Source organism: Sinohyriopsis cumingii, unplaced genomic scaffold (assembly GCF_028554795.1).
Source record: "Sinohyriopsis cumingii isolate HCF-2022 unplaced genomic scaffold, ASM2855479v2 utg000360l, whole genome shotgun sequence".
Classification (NCBI taxonomy): domain Eukaryota; kingdom Metazoa; phylum Mollusca; class Bivalvia; order Unionida; family Unionidae; genus Sinohyriopsis; species Sinohyriopsis cumingii.
Genome location: NW_028315892.1, coordinates 2,618,993 through 2,636,321, shown reverse-complemented (window position 1 = coordinate 2,636,321; position 17,329 = coordinate 2,618,993). Strand labels below are relative to the sequence as shown.

Here is a 17,329-nt window from a genome sequence, read left to right as displayed (position 1 = left end):
GACCGTTTACATCAAAAGAGTTCAATGAGATTCTTGAACGTTACCCTGAATGGCAGTGGTCTGAAATTACTTACTATGTGGATTACTTTTGCTCTAGGAGAAGATTGTGAATTGTACGTTTTAAGTGATGATCTTGGTAATATAAGATTTTAGTCTTAGGGGGATGTTTTCCTTTAACTATAAGAACCTACAGTATTCGTCATTCAGACCGTGTGATCGACGAGAGAATCTAATCCGAAACCGGCTAAGCAATGAAATTATCTAAATTACACTAATAAATACTTACATAAAATATATATATATCAAATTTGGACCAATGGCGAAGACAAGGATTCGGTCTCCCCGAACTCTCCATTTATGAGAGGCGAGTGTGATCGACGAGGGAATCTAATCCGAATCTAGCCAAAAGTATTACAAAATAAATACACTCACAAAACAAGTACCAAATTCTGAACAATAGAAAAACTCATTTTATCAAAACTAGCCCACTGACTGATAAAACTCTACAAACAAATATCATTAAATTAAAAAACACCTAGTTCAAATACCAGGAAGAAATATACAGGGGGTGGGTGGTGGGAAAAACAAAACAAAAGTCTATCTTCTACATAGGTGACAGCTAAGACAAAAACTAGGTATAACCATATAGTCCCAAAATAGAACGTAAAAGGTGGTCGCAAGAATAGACCATCAGGGATCCCCCGTATTAAGATTCTAAACTTACACATATAAGGTAGTCAAAAAAACCCAACGACTATCGGGCCCGGCGGCACAATGCTGCAAATATAACAAATATATAGAATACCACCCCAAAAATTACTTGTATAAGGTAGTCAAAAAAAACCAGTGACTATAGGGCCAGCAGCACAAGGCTGCAACCAAAATTTACAACTAGATAATTAGGACCCAAAAACAATTACTCAGTAAGATGGAAAAAACACCAACTCCATCCAGGGCCAGCAGCACAAGGCTGCAAAACCAATCGACAAATACTGTCACCTAAAAGCTAACATCGACCTCAATAGACTCTATCTCTCTTAAAAACAGCACAGAGTTTTTATGATTCAAAATTCCAAAGACGGAAATTTAGAACAAAAATACCCTGGATCGGAAAAACCCTGCTAACCTGTGGCAAGACAACTCCGCCCGAGCCTGACCACTTTCGCCCTTTGCGACGGACAGACATCAAAACACATACGTGCAGTGCACGCATCATAAATTAAAAATACGGACTAGATCGGGTCCAATCCCACTAGTCGCTAATCAATGCAAATGAATGACAGAGTGTGTGCTTTGTCCAATCCCACTCAAACAAAACATAGGCCTTACAATCAGATCGATGTGTACACAAAAGTACCTTGACCTGACGGCCCAATCAATTAGTGTTCTGTGAACACAGATATGCCTGGAGGAAGTGGCTCCATTCCTTCCTCCAAGGAGTAATCAGTTAGGTGCCTGTGGCATCATAAACCAGTGGTACATGCTCAATGCGAAGCGCACGCCACTATAATTCAACTCAACAACAACAACAATCGTTCAGACCATTCCACGGAATAAACAAAGAAGATGGAGGTGACAAAATTATTCAATCTATTAAGAGATATCTATTTTTGGATAATGGATGTTGAATATGTTGTAGGAAGAATAGAAAAGGAATGGAGTGATGGAAATAGGCAAGACTTGTTAACTATTCAAGTCAAAGGACTAAAGGTGGCCGGAGATCTCATCGCAGGGATGATAGAAGAAGAAGTCAACAAGTTAAGCGGATTTACTGACCCACCTTATGTCAGAGTGGGAAGTTTGAAGGAAGCACTGGACCATGTCATCCAAGTCGGGTGCTTCCTGGAAAAAGTATTGTATTGGATGGAGTGGTGATACGTAAAATGGGGGTTCGACCAGTTGACAAAAATGGAAGAAGTAATGAGGAAAGTGCTGACGGAAGAGGTAAAGAACATCAAAGAAAAGTGGTCTAAGGAAAGAAAAGAAGAAGAAAATAGAAAGAGAAAAAAAAGCTTTGAGAAACTCAACAATAACTGGATAAGAATACAGGAGAAATTCCGAGTGATAGGTCATCCTGACTGGATGCCTGAGTCAGAAATAAAGAAGAAGATGACAGGAATATTGGTAAAAGTTAGAAGATGGTTGAAGAAGTGGAAGAGTTAGAAGAAGAAGAAACCCAAAGGCCCTTTTCAGGGCCACTCATAGGTCTCGAAAAGATCTTGACTTTCATTGCCTACCCTTTTTTTTTTCTTTTTTTTTTTTGTTTTAAAAAAAATAAAAAATAGAGACCCCTCCCTGTTTCAATATTCGCCTGTTCCATTTCCATAGACCCATCAGGTCGGGACCTTATTAAAATAGGGTCCTGACCCTGTTCCATTTCCCCTTGATGCTCAACAGGCCCAAGATTTTTTTTTTTTTTTTTTTTTGCCCATGTTAAATTCCCCTTGACGCTGTACAGTCCCACCCTGTTCAATTCCCCTTGACACTAAACAGTCCCATATTCCCATGTTAAATTCCCCTTGACGCTATATCGTCCCAAGGGTTTCCATAATGTTAAATTTCCCATTGACGCTATATCGTCCCAGGGTGGTTTTTAATGGTAAGTCCCATTGATGCTATATCATCCCACTTCACTACTATTGAGTATATATTTATAAATCTGAAATGGTTAATTAAAAATAGTTATTAGTCAAATTAACAAGGATGCCAGTTACTAGCTTTGATACTCTGTTTTTGTTAACTGAAAACATGTAGACTCAAGCCACATCTATAATGATAATTTCTGGCACTTTCAAGGCTGATATAGCCCTTTCATTAAAACCTGCAAACATTTTTGACAATTTTATCTGCACACATTGCTGTACATTTTATACACATCTGACTTGCCAGTATTTCTCCCAGCCATTGAGCTACCATTGGCAGAAGAGATCTTTTTGCGAAAAATATTTCCAAATCAAATCCTGTTTGGTTACTTGTAAATCGACATGGAATAGCACAACCCTAGCACAAATATTACTATCCCTACTTCGTGGAGACATTGAGGCTATGACATTGTAGCTACTCAACCTTCTGTCCTATGACCATTTTGAATTTTGCGCTAGATATGGCTGTTACCAAATACCGGTGTCTAAACAGTACATAGGTGCTTTCTGGAAAGATTTGCATGCAGTAAGATTGCACATCAGATCCACAATATTTCCATCAATATCAACACAGATTGGAGGGGGGCCTTTGAAATTGTTTCTACATATTTAAACAGGTTTTCAATGAATTGTTGCTTTTTGTTTTTATTAGCAGGTATTTATACATTTATAAAATGAGTGTCCTGTATCACAATATGTATCAATCTTCCTGCAAAAAAGTTTCCCTTGTTTTTTTGCTCCCAAGTTACTCCCATTTTATTCTTGATAAAAGTAGCTACCCCTCCCCTTACATCTCCTTATAATCATTCACAATTATAACCCCATTTAATTTTTCCTCATATGAAGTTATTAGTTCTTTAGTCAACTTATTATGTGTTTCTTGTATGAAAATCATATCATAATTTGTCTTGTTGTTTAGTTTAATTATTTTTTCCCTATTTATTCAGTTTAAATTTGCTGAGGCTATATGGAAGTTTTTTATATCCATTTTCGCCTCTCCACCAGGTTGTCGCATTTTTGGTTATACATTAAGTATTATTAGTTTTAATTTAGAATTGAAATATCACCTAGGGGATCAAATAGTAATTTATTAGTCAACATGTAGACCCACTCCATGACCTTCTTGAATCTGTAACCCAGAAATTCCGATTAACTATGCATCTTTTAGAATCATACAATACATTATATAAAATATGGTAATGTATACCTTAAAACAATACTGCATTTTAATCCAAGTTTCCAATTTTGCAAGAAGTTGTCCCGCACATGCAAAATCATCTGCTACCCAATATGTAAACTTGTCGCCAGAACATAAATTCTCAAAAAATTCCCCAGCGTATAGTCTGTTTCTAAATTCTTTAGTAATTTTCCCCCATCAACAAGACGCAAACACATTGCATCCTATTTCATTGTTGTTTCTCTTCCACATAATAGCTTATTTTTTATAAAATGTTAAACTTTACTAATCTTTTTTCAAGATCACTTTAGTTTGCAAAAATATATCTTGTCATTTATTGGCATTCTACATTGAATTTTGTAAACTAGCTATAAACCTGACCTAATTACTCAACTTAACTGCTGACAGAAACAGTCTACAGTAAATGTATTTCATTTCTATAGCTCGATGGATAAACATTACATCTTTTAAAGCTGTGCACAGAATAGGCCGACATATCACGAGTCAGGAAAACATGGGGGTGGTATCCCCTGTGTCCAAAATTAATATCATTTTGAATAGAATATTCTAGTGACAATTGCCTCTTTTCAAATGGTAAGCATTGCTTTTTTTTATTTTCGTCAATCTGTCAAATTTGGTATGCATTTTGCTTTAATATTTGAGATGGAAACCTTAGGTGCATAGAAATGTCAGACAGCATTGTACATCATGGATGGTGTCCAACATACTTTTATGATCATAAAACAAAATCCCATTGTTTTAGTTATGGCCACTGATTTAAAAAAATATTTATTCAAGCTAAATATAATAATAATAATAATGAGGACTTTGTATAGCGCCTAATCTTTAGAAGCTCTAAGCGCTTTGCAACATTAGACAACATAAAAACATACACAATGATATGATTACAAAAACAAACACCACGAAATTAGAAAACATAAAAAACATGCTGAGAATATTTAAGGTAGTTAACATTATTAAGTCATTAAGTTTGTTTTTGCAGTCAGAATAAGTAGTTTTGAGAGCACTCTTGAATGGGATCACTGCGTCTTTGTGTCTAAGTTCAGTGGGCAATTCATTCCATGTTGCTGGGCCCTGGTATGCAACAGAATGCTGTCCATGTGACTCTGTTTTCATAGTGAGAATAATGAGTATATGATTGTCGGAAGAGGAGTGTAAGTATCTTGCTTGTGTGTACACATAGGTGAGGTCAGATAGGTATGTTGGACTAGAGTCTGTCAGTGAAATGTAGCACAGAGAACTAATGTTGTGTTTGATTCTGGATCGAATGGATAGCCAGTGTTGGGTACAGAGCAGCGGGGAGATGTGCTCTGATTGTGGTCCTCTAAGTATGATCCAAGCAGCTATGTTTTGAACTTTTTGAAGTCTCTGCAGTAGATATTAAGATGAACCAGACAGAATTGAGTTACCATAGTCCAGTCTTGAAAGTAGTAATGAACACACAAGTGTTTTAGTGGCATCAACTGAAAGATATCTGAGAATGGAGCTGATGCGTCTCAGCTCAAGATATGCAGCCTTGCATATGTTCATGACATGTTGGTGCAATGTGAGAGTACTGTCCAGAGTAACACCTAGGTTTTGTACTGATTGTGTGAATTTAATGTTGGTGTTGCTGATATTTATTGTGTGAGGTAAAGGATGTGAATGAGAAAGTCTTTGTGTTGTAATCAGAATGGCCTCAGTTTTATCATCATTCATCTGCAGCTTGTTACAAGTCATCCATGATTTCACATCAGAAATGCACATCTCTACACCTTGGATGATAGCATCAACTTCAGTTGGGTGGCTAGATTTGTATATTTGGGTGTCATCAGTGTACAATTGGTGAGACACTGGATGATGATCTATGACACTTGAGAGCAGCTGAGTGTATAGAGTGTAGAGAACAGGTCCAAGAACAGACCCCTGTGCAACACCACAACATAGATCAACTGGGCTGGAGTGTAATCTATTTGCAGACACAATTTGTGTCCTGTGGCAAGGGCGATATGCAGATTGTACATTGCTAAAAAGACTGTTTGAATTCAGACAAGATGCAAGCTGGGATTGAACAACCTTTTGTAAGATTTTTTATATGAATTGGAGATTAGAAACCGGGCAGTAGTTCTTTAAATCCTTATGGTGTAGTGTTAGTTTCTTCAGCAGAGGTTTTACAATGGGAGTTTTGAAAAATGATGGAAATTATGCTGATGAGAGAGAGGTATTAATAACATCAGTTAGTGAAGGCAATACTGGATCTAAGCACTCAAGCAGCAGTAATGTTGGAATTGGATCAAGTTCACATGACTTTGGTGCACTCTAGGATGATTACTTAAAAATGCATTTATTGGTGGTGACAGACTAAATACATGACTTGATACTTGTGTTTAGCATTAATTGGAAAGCTGAAGATTAGTAATTTTTTGACATACATATCTTAATTGTACCATTTAATTTACAAAATTCAATGTAATTTGCATTGGTAAAATGTGTAGCACAAGAAAAGTCATTATGAATCAGAGATAAATCATATCTTTGTTTTGTCTGGAGCTTGACTAATTTATTGCACATTTCTGTACACTATTTTGTCTTTAATCCAGGATTATTCACTGCATTCGGATGCATTTCATGGTGAAAATTCACCAGCTGGATTTAAAAGTGGTGAATATTGCTAGCGATTGTTCTGCAAACCCTGTATGTCACAAGGAGTCAGTGTATTCAAGGACTCATACAGTATTTACAAGTTCTCATTGACATTTCAGATGAAAATGAAGAACTGAAAAAAGATGAAAATCTCAAGTGGAAACCTTTCTGGTCAGCCATCTCATCCAAAACCTCCTGAAATGGAGAGTATTTTGCAGACTCCAAGATTTCCTCTTATCCTGCTGGTATGTTCTATTTAGTTTATCTGGTCTCTTTTTATTTTTTATCAATTGCTTTTATACCATGCCACAATTGGAAATTCTTTATCAAAAGTATGTATAAATTTCATCATTTTTCTGTCTGTTTAATAAGATGTGTTTAAGAGTACTTACTTACTCATGATGCTGTATATATGAGATTAGATGTTTTGTTAAAAAAGAATGCATTTTGTGATATATTGTATCACTGCTTTATATACAGTGGTCATTGCAACCAGTATGCATTTTGTTTACATGCCAAAAAATCCAGTCTGATTTCTTTGTTTCTTTTTTACTGCAATTAAGGAGTAGTGATAATCTTTATACTCTTAGCTGCATCCAGAAGGACAACACCATCGCCATCCCCATCCACTCTGGAGTGGAGAATATAAAGATTTCTCTTTGCCAGTTCCTCTGCAAGTAGTAAGTATTGAGGATGGAAAAAAATGTACATTATAGAATAATGAAACAAATACTACAGGTGTTGACTTTTATATAATCTCTTATTTCATTTACAGCTCTCTAAATACGAGTAGGTCAAGCATACACTGTATTTATGAATTTAATTCTCATCTAAGGTAGTAAAACTGTTTTATGTTTGTCAAAATGTTGGGTAATTTGTGGCCATACACTAAAAACACATTTTATAGCATTTAAAAATGCTTATGTTCAATGCACGTAAAAATCATTGGTTTGTTGTCACTTCAGTTGATAATAGTCTTGTCATCTTGTAGACATTTTGAATGTTAGTGTTCAATGCTAAGGTCATATACATTGATTCAACATCAAAATTTGTTTGCAAAATGGAAGATTATGACATGAAAGCACAAGCTCTTGTAGCTTAGATACTGTTATTTCAGAACATTGTGAGATGTTAATTAATTAAATTATAGGTCATAAAACATACTGTTCAAGACTTATTTGTGCAAATAAACAAGGAATTGTTTTTTATTGATGTGTCGACTGTTCATCATTCCATTGTTTTTTTTTATTTTTCTTTCTGATGTATACCATTGTCTTGTGTAAGTCAGACGCCTAAACCATCTACATTGAATGCAGACTTTACAGACACCAGCAGTGAAACAACATATCCAGGGAATAAAAAAATAAAGGATTATGGGAAAAGTTTTCATATAAACTGTACAAAAACCATGTATTTCATTCCATAAATATATTTCATTGTTAAACCCATGTTCACTGTACAGATCTTTTTAAGGAGTTTATAATAATGATCTTGATCTTTCAAAACTAATTTCATCACAAATCTGTTACAGATTTCCAGTTCAATGTACTTATGAAACTGGACACAAATATTGAGAATTTGTTGGAGCAGCTGGCCCTCCAAGTTCATACACAAGGCCCAGACACAGAATATAGAGAAAAAATTCTTGCAATGCCATGTAATTCAGTGGAGGAACTAGAGGGCCTTTGCCAGAGGTTGGAGGAGAATCCCAAACTCTCCAAGAAGATGGTAAATTGGGGCTTTATTTTCTATTTAAAAAAAACTGTTATAACCTTTATTTGCTGTTGTGAACCTCAATATGCATTATGCAAGTTCTGCAGTGTCTGTATAATTATTTTTGGGGGTGGGGTGAACATGTAGTGGTCGGCTGTTTTGTCTTACGGATGTAGGCCAAAACATGTTTAGAGATGAACATGTAACAGGTATTTTACTACATATACACTATTACATATTATGTGGCTACTTTAATTCAATCCTTGAGTGAATGTCATTTATGAAGTTAATAGATTCACGGTGGTTAATTTGGTTTATAATTGCTATTAGTACATTGTGTTGCATAGTTAATGTTATCAAATTTTTTTCAAGTTAGAGAAATTAAATTTGCTTGCAAAACCATGGCAAAAAATAACTATATACAAGCATATTTTGTCACATCGATCATGAAATACTACTACTAATAATAATATCAAAATCAAAAAATAGTAATATTATTATTATTATTATTTTCAGATATGCTACTTGAGCTCCCTTGGCAGGTTTACAATTGGGGATAGTGTCTGCAGGATGATGAAAAAGCTTAAAACAAAAAGACTGGCCAGAGTATAGTCCAAAGGGACGTAAAGGGAAAAAAGCATTTCAAGAGCTTGTGATATGTCAGGTTTTGATAAGTAAGTATGGCTTGATTTAAATTGTGTTTTTCATGTGACTTGCCAGAGATTTTTAAATGAATTGATAAAGTAACTTGAGACCACATTTCAAAGTACATGTTTTAAAAATATTCCATTGATTATTGCTGGCATTTAGAAAAATGCAATGCATCCTTTGTTGTGAAACTTTTTTAAAACATTGTATTACTCTTGCAGAAGCCTGCTTGAAAACTAATGGCAAAGCAAAGGCAAATGGAATGGAAGAGACCATATCAGAGACCCTCAAATATGCACCCAACCAACGCAGAATGATAAAAAACAAGGTAATCCAAATGACTCTTATTTCATCAATATTGGATTCAGTTTCGTCTTTTAAAGCATAGTATTTGCAAAGCGGATGCATTTCTAAACTGATAACAAAATCAGCTTATCCTATTGCCCAGGACTATCAAAGCTAGAGTCCAGCTAACTACAATATGCATATATCTTGTCTGATCGGACAAGTGCCTCCATTTGGAATTTTTATTCACATGAAATATTTGGATGAAATAAATTCATCTTTGTGCAAATTGATTGCACCATCCACTTGCCAGAAATGATAAGTAAGTGCAAAGTTATCTTGTATCATGGCTTAACGATAGTAAGGGAAGCACAAGTGCAGTGAAGAAAATTTCATACATTTTTATAATGCTGATTAACATGACTTCTGCATATGTAACTCGTGCTGAGATGATATGACTTTATTTAAGCATTACAATTTTGTTTTAATTTGCAGGTGCCTGAGCAGAAGAAGTAATAGATAAACTTTACAGTGGAGTTGGAGACTGATTCTGATTCATAATCTTAATTAAATCTAGAAAATAAACATTAAAGTCATATTAAAATATCTGTTGTATTGTTTCCTTCTTTCATTTTTCTCTTAAAAACAAATGTCTGAACCTTTAGTCTGTAAATTCAGTGGATTCCTTATCAGCCCATCTACTTTTACTTTACACCATGCTACTTTAAAAAAAAAATGAATTATCCCCATTGGGGTAGGTCCCCCCAACCCCCCACCCTACTTTGTCAACTTACCTGCCACATTTAAATCTAATGGAAGGCCCTGCTGTAAAGCCTGTTAGTAAAACTACCCAACAAGAGGATTTCATACATTTGCAACTCCTAGGTATATGGTAATGTTTTCATTTTTGTAATGTAGATTTGGACATTCTTGCCACCAGTATGGAATATGTGTTTCAGAAACACAAGCAGCTTTCATCAGATTTGCATATAGGTTTTATATGTTGTGAGTATGTTGTAGGAAGTTTCTTTAAATAACATCATATGAGATGATGCCAGTGGAAATGGCAGAAAAGTGTCTGTATTGTTCACCAACTACACCTTGTTCTTACAAAATGTGGCTGTTACACATTCCCATGATGATGTCACTGACAGCCATCATTGAGGAATGCCCCAACAAGCATAATACAAATTGCTTCCATTGTAATTGTTACAATTCCATTCTGACCACTCCGGTGTCCTAGTGGTTAGAGCGTCCGCCTCAGAAGCGGGAGGTCATGGGTTCAAACCCCAGCCAAGTCATACCAAAGACTTACACAAATGGTATTAACAGCTACCTCGCTAGACGCTCAGCATTAAGAGGTTAGTGTTAGGACTGATCGGCCTGGTGTCAGGATAATGTGACTGGGTGGAACATCATACTACATGTTTGCAGCATGATGCCCCAGTGCTATACATCACTATAAACTGCCACACTGCAGACATCGTAGCAATATGACTGAAAAATTATTCAAGCTACGTTAAAAATCCAATCACACACACACAATTCCATTCTACGATCCAGAACCAACACTAATTCCGTACTACAGTTCTTGCATTTCAATCCAATTTTGCTTTTGAAATGTAGTGCCACTCAATTCATAATGAACCCATTCATTTCAAACACTCGCAAATACATATTATTCCTGTCTACAACTGAAAAATATCTATATAAAAAAACGTGTAACTGTGTTTTATGCAAGGGCATGGAGATGCACAAAAACTTGCACCTGAAGCTTGAATAAATCCCCGACTGTGGATAAGACTTTACCCATCGATTACCCCAGCTTGGGGATAAATTCCGACCGTGGCGATTTATTATATATCCTATGACTGCTCCAGCTTGAGGGCAAAATCCAAACACATCCCTAAAAAGATAACAAGTATAGCGGCTCTTTACCTTCTGTAAATGCCACTTGAGCTTCCTGATGCTGTTGTATCTGCCATTTGACAGAATCACGAATGTGGATATATTTCTTAATTGCCTCTAGTTGTTGAGTTAGTTTAGCTGTATGAAATTCCTTTGTGCAGACTCACTCATTATTAATATTACAACAGTGATTTAATTACACATTACCTGTCAGCACACCGATGATAAGTCAGTTATTTTATAACACACCAACAAGCTTGCCCCTTGCACCCCCCCCCCTTTTTTTTTATTTGGGCACCTGTGGACATGAATCTGCAAGGCTCAAATTGTCATTTTTAATATAAGATCTCAACATTTTTAAGGCCTTAATTTTAAAGACATCCTTAAAACCCCCAAAAGGTTATCAACTGGATCATCAGCCTTCGTTTAGAGTAACAGCAAGTATATATATATATATATATTTAGGTCTAAGGAAACACAATAAAAATGTTTGATTTAACAATGACATATTTGCCTCAGGTCTGTGATCCTGAAGTGAATATTAACTGTCCATTTATTTTCTTGGCTTTTCTTTACTAGGAAATTGATTATAGAGATTTCTGCGATGGTGAAGGCAATGTAAAAATTGGTTACTATAACATACTTTTTACGCCTTGTTTGAAAAAATAAATCCAATGGAAAGTTTATAGTCTGAAAATCTTCATTAAATTAAGTTAATATAGGGGAAAAAACTTTAAGAGTTCATAAATATTTTTCAGTGCTGAATAAAGATATAACATAACACTTTCTGCTGTGATTTTAATAGTTTCTGAGAGCATGAAAAATTTCTAGAACTATAATGTATAAATGTTTTCAAAAGATTATATTAATATGAGGGAAAAATCTGTTATGAAATAAACCGACAAGATCTTGTATGAATTCATGTTATCTTTAAATATGATATTTGTGTGAAAATATCTGGAAGAAAAAACAAGATGGTGCCACTCACACATACAATGTGGTTGCCATAGTAGCCATATTAAGAAACTTTTTATCGCTACTTCTGAATGGATAATTGTGTCAGCGTGTCAACATGTGTACAAAATACTTATGTTGATGTCTAGCAGGTCCTGAATGAGAATTATGGTGCTGTACAGACATCCTATAAGGCCACCAATGTGGCCATCCTGAAAATCTTGTTATAACTACTTCTCCTGAATGAATCGTCATATCAGTGAAAGACTTCTTATGTCTAGTTGGACGTAAATGAAAATAGTGCCAATCTAACCTCCAATATGGCTGTTTTAATGGGCATCTGGAAAACCCCTTCCTTGCTACTTCTCCTAGATGGCTGGTCATTTTGACATTGTGCTTTCACTAGATGACCTATTTGATGTCTGGTTGGCCGTAAATGGAACTATGCATATGGTTTTGATGTCTAGTTGGTCCTAAATGTGGTTTTTGCTGCTCATAAACTTCTAATGGTATTATAGTTGGTTCCTTAATGAAACTGCTGTACAAAATTAAAAGGCCTTCTGACTTTCTATCAAGTTGGATACAGTTATCTTTACCAGCTAGGATTTCTTGATCCTCTTTTTTATACATCAACCCTTCGCATATGTAGTTAGCTAAAACAGTATTTTGAACAATTAATTGCCCTCTTGCAAATAAAATCCCAACTGCATGCTTTTACCAGTGTGAGAGCTCCTTATATAAGTAGCTAAGTATTCAGTAACTGAATTTCCACATCCACATGCATCAACTCAGAATTAAAAGTTGCAAAACATATACAAATTTGAAAATCTTGAGACGTGTCACTTTGCATGGTGGGTGTTATGATTTAAATGCAACAAGGAAATTGAATTAGGGTTAATTTCTTTAAGCTGTATTCAATCATGGGGCCCTGGATTATAGAATGGTCTAGGCATACACATCACTAATCAACTCTCTCTAGTCCAACCAATGTGTGTATATGGGAAAGCTTGCCAGTAGCGTTATGTGTGTTGATTTCTTCCAATAAATATGTTGGCTGCCATGTAAAGTCTATGATGTCCTGAAAAATGGTGTTAAGCTCCATACAAGCAAGCTAAACAATCAGTGATATAATGGAACAGTAGACACCATTTTAGCTAAATATGCCAATAATTGATTTAGAGACTTGGTTAGTGATGATGACTTAAAATTGGCAAGGGATTAAAAAGATAAAAGAAATGACCTTTCATGGCACTGTAATATAACAAATGAGGAAAAACAAAAGTTTATTGCATTTGAACCTTTTGTTTTTTCACAGTTTCAATTTAAGTCATAAGGCCCCTTATTTTGCCTTACCAAACATATAGCAAGTTATTACCTCAAACCCTAGCACTAATAATGCCTCACAAGTAAGCAGTCTTTTATGAAGTCTCAGGTCTGAGTATATGTCTAGCAATACTTATGTCCAGTTTGTTTATAAAATTCTTTCTCACATGGTACAGTTTTCAGAGAGACACGATAAATTCAACAAGTGTGGTAATGAAGGGACAGGCATTCTTTATTTATGCACACATCCCAAAGGATAATTGCTATGTTTGAATCAACACTGAACTGAAGAATAGAGCATCAGTTGCATCAATTAAAATATTGTGGCCCACACAAAATACTGCAAGGACTATAATCAATTTATGAGTGCAATGGGCATGAATTACTGTAGCAGACTGGAGGAAGTAATCCGAATTTATTAATATCTTGAAGCTAAATATAGTAAAGTTTTCATCTATAATCTGTGGAATCGTTTTTGCACACAGTTTGCAGGATTTGTCTTTGGGTCATCGTTTTTCTTTTTCTTCATCTTTCTAGCTTATGGTATCTTGATAAGTCTTATGGTGCCGTGCAACTGCACTTGATGATTACCACAACCAGTGACATTGTATCAAATCTTCTGGGATCAGATGATTCAATGCAAATTCCACATAACCTATCACCATCCTCATGTTTGCCATCTGACTTACTAAGTTATTTTGCCTAAATAATAATGAAACCAATCTGGTCTGATGTATTGATAGCGTTCTGAATGACCATAATATATTCTCTGTATCTACCCTAGAAAATCCTGAGTGGATCGCTGTTTGGTTTTAATAAACCAAAGTAATCCAATGAAAGGCATTTTACAGACACAAGTGTCTGTTTCCTGTATGCAGTGATTAAATGATAGTATTATGTCTTTATTTTTTTAAAACTGATGATACATATGATCACCTTCAATGTGCAATATTAGTTATGTTAATTAACGAGTGGGCAATATTTGAATTTCAAAGATAAAAGTGTATGCCATGATCACTTTAGTAGGATGATTTGTCAAGTGAGGTTATCTTTTCTGTTTGAATAAATATTGTTAACTAAACTATTTTCGCAAGTTATGACATAAGAATGATTCAAAGAAATAAAATTCATTAAATTGAACATATAAAATGTAATACTGCAACAGAGTCTAGATGAACTATTTCTTCAGAGACACAATCCAGACTCTGTGGCAGCAAAATTATCAAATAGGACACAACTAAGAGACAATCACATTTTCAGTCGCAATGGTTTCACAATTATCAATGGCTTGAATTCATTGACTGTGAAGGCAAAGTGATTTGCAGTTACTGCAAAAAAAGTTCCCAAACTGTCACAGATTTTAAATTCTACCAGTGGACTTGTAAGTGTAACTGACAAATTCAGGATTTAATCAAGCAAGTCTCATGATAGTATTATACCTAATAAAGCAAAATGTAGCACAGTATATTCATGACACTTAGGCCAGCATGTACAAAATATTCCTCAAGTTACAGTTGCTAGCACTCCACTAAGAAATGTCATTTTATAATAAATAAAAATGTAATGGAAAAAAAAAATTGATAAAGTGATTGCACTCTTTAACATAGCCTACTACCTAACTCAATAATGAAAATGATTTGGTTCATTATATCTTTGTGTTTTATGGAATAAATGCATACATCTGATTGAATTTTAGGCAAGAGACTGAACTTTTGGGTTAAGTTAAAATGTATGTGGAACAAATGCATTTTCTAAAACTACTTGTATCAGTGTGCATTGTGACTTTTCTTTAAGATCACTCTAAATGGTACTGGGTATATATCATTTTCTTCAACTGCACACTGTTGTCTTCCATTTGATTTGATGACTTACAGCTATACTGTCTACACAGTAGGCCTCAGTATCAGGAAAAATTATGTATACTTCAGTTACAGCTGAAATAAGTTTTGCATTAGTACCTGAATCAGACAAAAAAGGTTGTGTTCTGGTGTGTGAATAGAAATGGCTAAAAGTAATATAGACAAAAGCCATAAGAGTACACAAGTTACATATGAAAACCACCAATTCACTTGCATGTGTGGCATACAAGTTCAAAGATTTGCTTCATGTTTATTTGTGTACACACATTGTTCAACTCCTAAGATATTTTAAGAGCTATTTCTCTATTGTATGCATAATTCATTTACAAATGTGATTAGTGGGCCACACCGTAGGCCATACTATTAGTTCACTTGGCAATATGGTAATGTCAGCTGAAAAGCATAATCATCCATTAAAAGAGCATTATGATATGAACATTAGGTATTTAGAACATATAGATTTTTCTTTTCCAAATGGAGTCCAAGTAATTATTGCCCAATCCAGGTATAATTTTGTACACAAGTAAAGAACAAAATAAGATAAATCTTCATTTATTTGCAATTGACAATACACTTCTTAATGAATATACACTTTTACATTTATTTTGTATCACTTGAATAAACAATATTTCTTTCAGTTCATTTTAAACTTTTATTTTATATCACTTGAGTAAACAATATCTCTTTCGTTTCATTTAACACTTAGAAACAGGTTCTTCAAGTTACAATAATCAACTCTGGAAACAATAAACAAACTGGAACTTTTGAGCTAATTATATTACATTTACTAGGATTAAAACAATAAATTCCTTAACATAATAAATTAACAGTTCCAGTTAATCAAACACAAAATCATCTTTTATACAGGGTGTGAACTGTTAATATTTACAGGATAAAGCTTATAGTTTCCAAATTGATTGAAGCTTACATGTTGCAGTTGCTGGCACATATCTATTTCCAGCATGGTTTGCATACATTCCACCTTTAATCATTTTGTTACTTCCCTACCCCACCCCATTCAGTAACAAGTATCAAAAATCAGGCTCATTCTAATGCAAAGTCTGTAACTTGTGTACCACAGTCATCAGAGTGACAAAGATGCAAAACTTTATGATGCCTGTCAAAGGAAGAAAACAGTTTGTTGTTAACCCAAGTTTTGAAACAGTTAACTTGAATTCTCAGACCATCAATTGCTACAGCCCCACTAATTACAATTGTTAGGGAATAATGAGAACTCACCTTCAGTTATCTGTGTATATATATAATTTTAATAACCAAGAATACCGGATGTCTGGGAACATTATAGCATTCAATGGTAACGTCAGAACTGAGATGAGAGAATTAAACAAGCATAGTACATGACAGAATATATCCATAAACTATTGACTGGGAAAAATACTACAGAACACCATTTCTGCTGGCAGTAAGATGTTGAACCTATATGTCATAAATATCAGGTTGGACATCTAGGACCAGTAATATTCATAATGGGCAGTACCCACCCCCACCCCCCAAGTGAGCAGGGCCTGATTTATAATCTAAGTCACCCAACCTATCACAGCCTTTATAGTACTTGAAACAAATATTGAGTAATAGTAAAACAAACTCTGAAAGTTATTAAAACCAATTTGTTATATTTCCATAACTCTGCATAGTTAACTGTGCAAGCAGACTTAAACATATCAGTGTATGACAGTTAAATTGAGCTATAGCATCGATTAACAGAAGCTACGAATTCATCAACAAGCAGTGAACAATCATCTTCACAATAAATGTCAAACATTAGCATCCATAAGCTGTCAAGACAAGTTGTTACACTGGATATATAATCATCCATTTATTTCAAACAAGCTGTGAAAAACGAACCTCACGTCCGCTATATGTACGCTGGCCATTGCAAAGGATGCTTTAATAGATTAATGTTTATCGTCGTGTCTTGACAACCATTTTGCGCGCGCACACCGGAAAGTCATGCTATATATTTGTTACTTGTAAACGTATTCGTGGGCAGTACGCTATATATTGTTCCCGGGGCCGTATTCGCGGGCAGAATGCTATATGTTTGTTCTTCGTGAACGTATTTTTGGGCAGTTACTTTGTCATCTTCAACCTAAAGGTCAAAACTGCCCATGAAATTTATATATCTGCCCACGAACCGAAAACATGAATAGGACTAT

General features: G+C 34.9%; 1 long non-coding RNA gene across 11 annotated transcripts in view; it reads left to right on the top strand.

Moving 5' to 3' along the window:
* Positions 1-9,712, top strand: part of LOC149774257 (uncharacterized) — a 33,250-nt gene extending 23,538 nt beyond the window's left edge. For 8 of the 11 annotated variants that reach the window (XR_016416912.1, XR_016416913.1, XR_016416909.1 and 5 more), the window contains 5 exons: positions 6,582-6,707; positions 7,053-7,142; positions 7,994-8,190; positions 8,692-8,849; positions 9,045-9,508. This is a non-coding gene — a long non-coding RNA (uncharacterized LOC149774257). Of the gene's footprint in view, positions 1-6,581; positions 6,708-7,025; positions 7,143-7,993; positions 8,191-8,691; positions 8,850-9,044; positions 9,509-9,603 lie in introns of those variants that run through there. The other 3 variants (XR_016416906.1, XR_016416905.1, XR_016416915.1) reach the window with 3 other exon arrangements.
* The last annotated feature ends 7,617 nt before the right edge of the window (positions 9,713-17,329 follow it).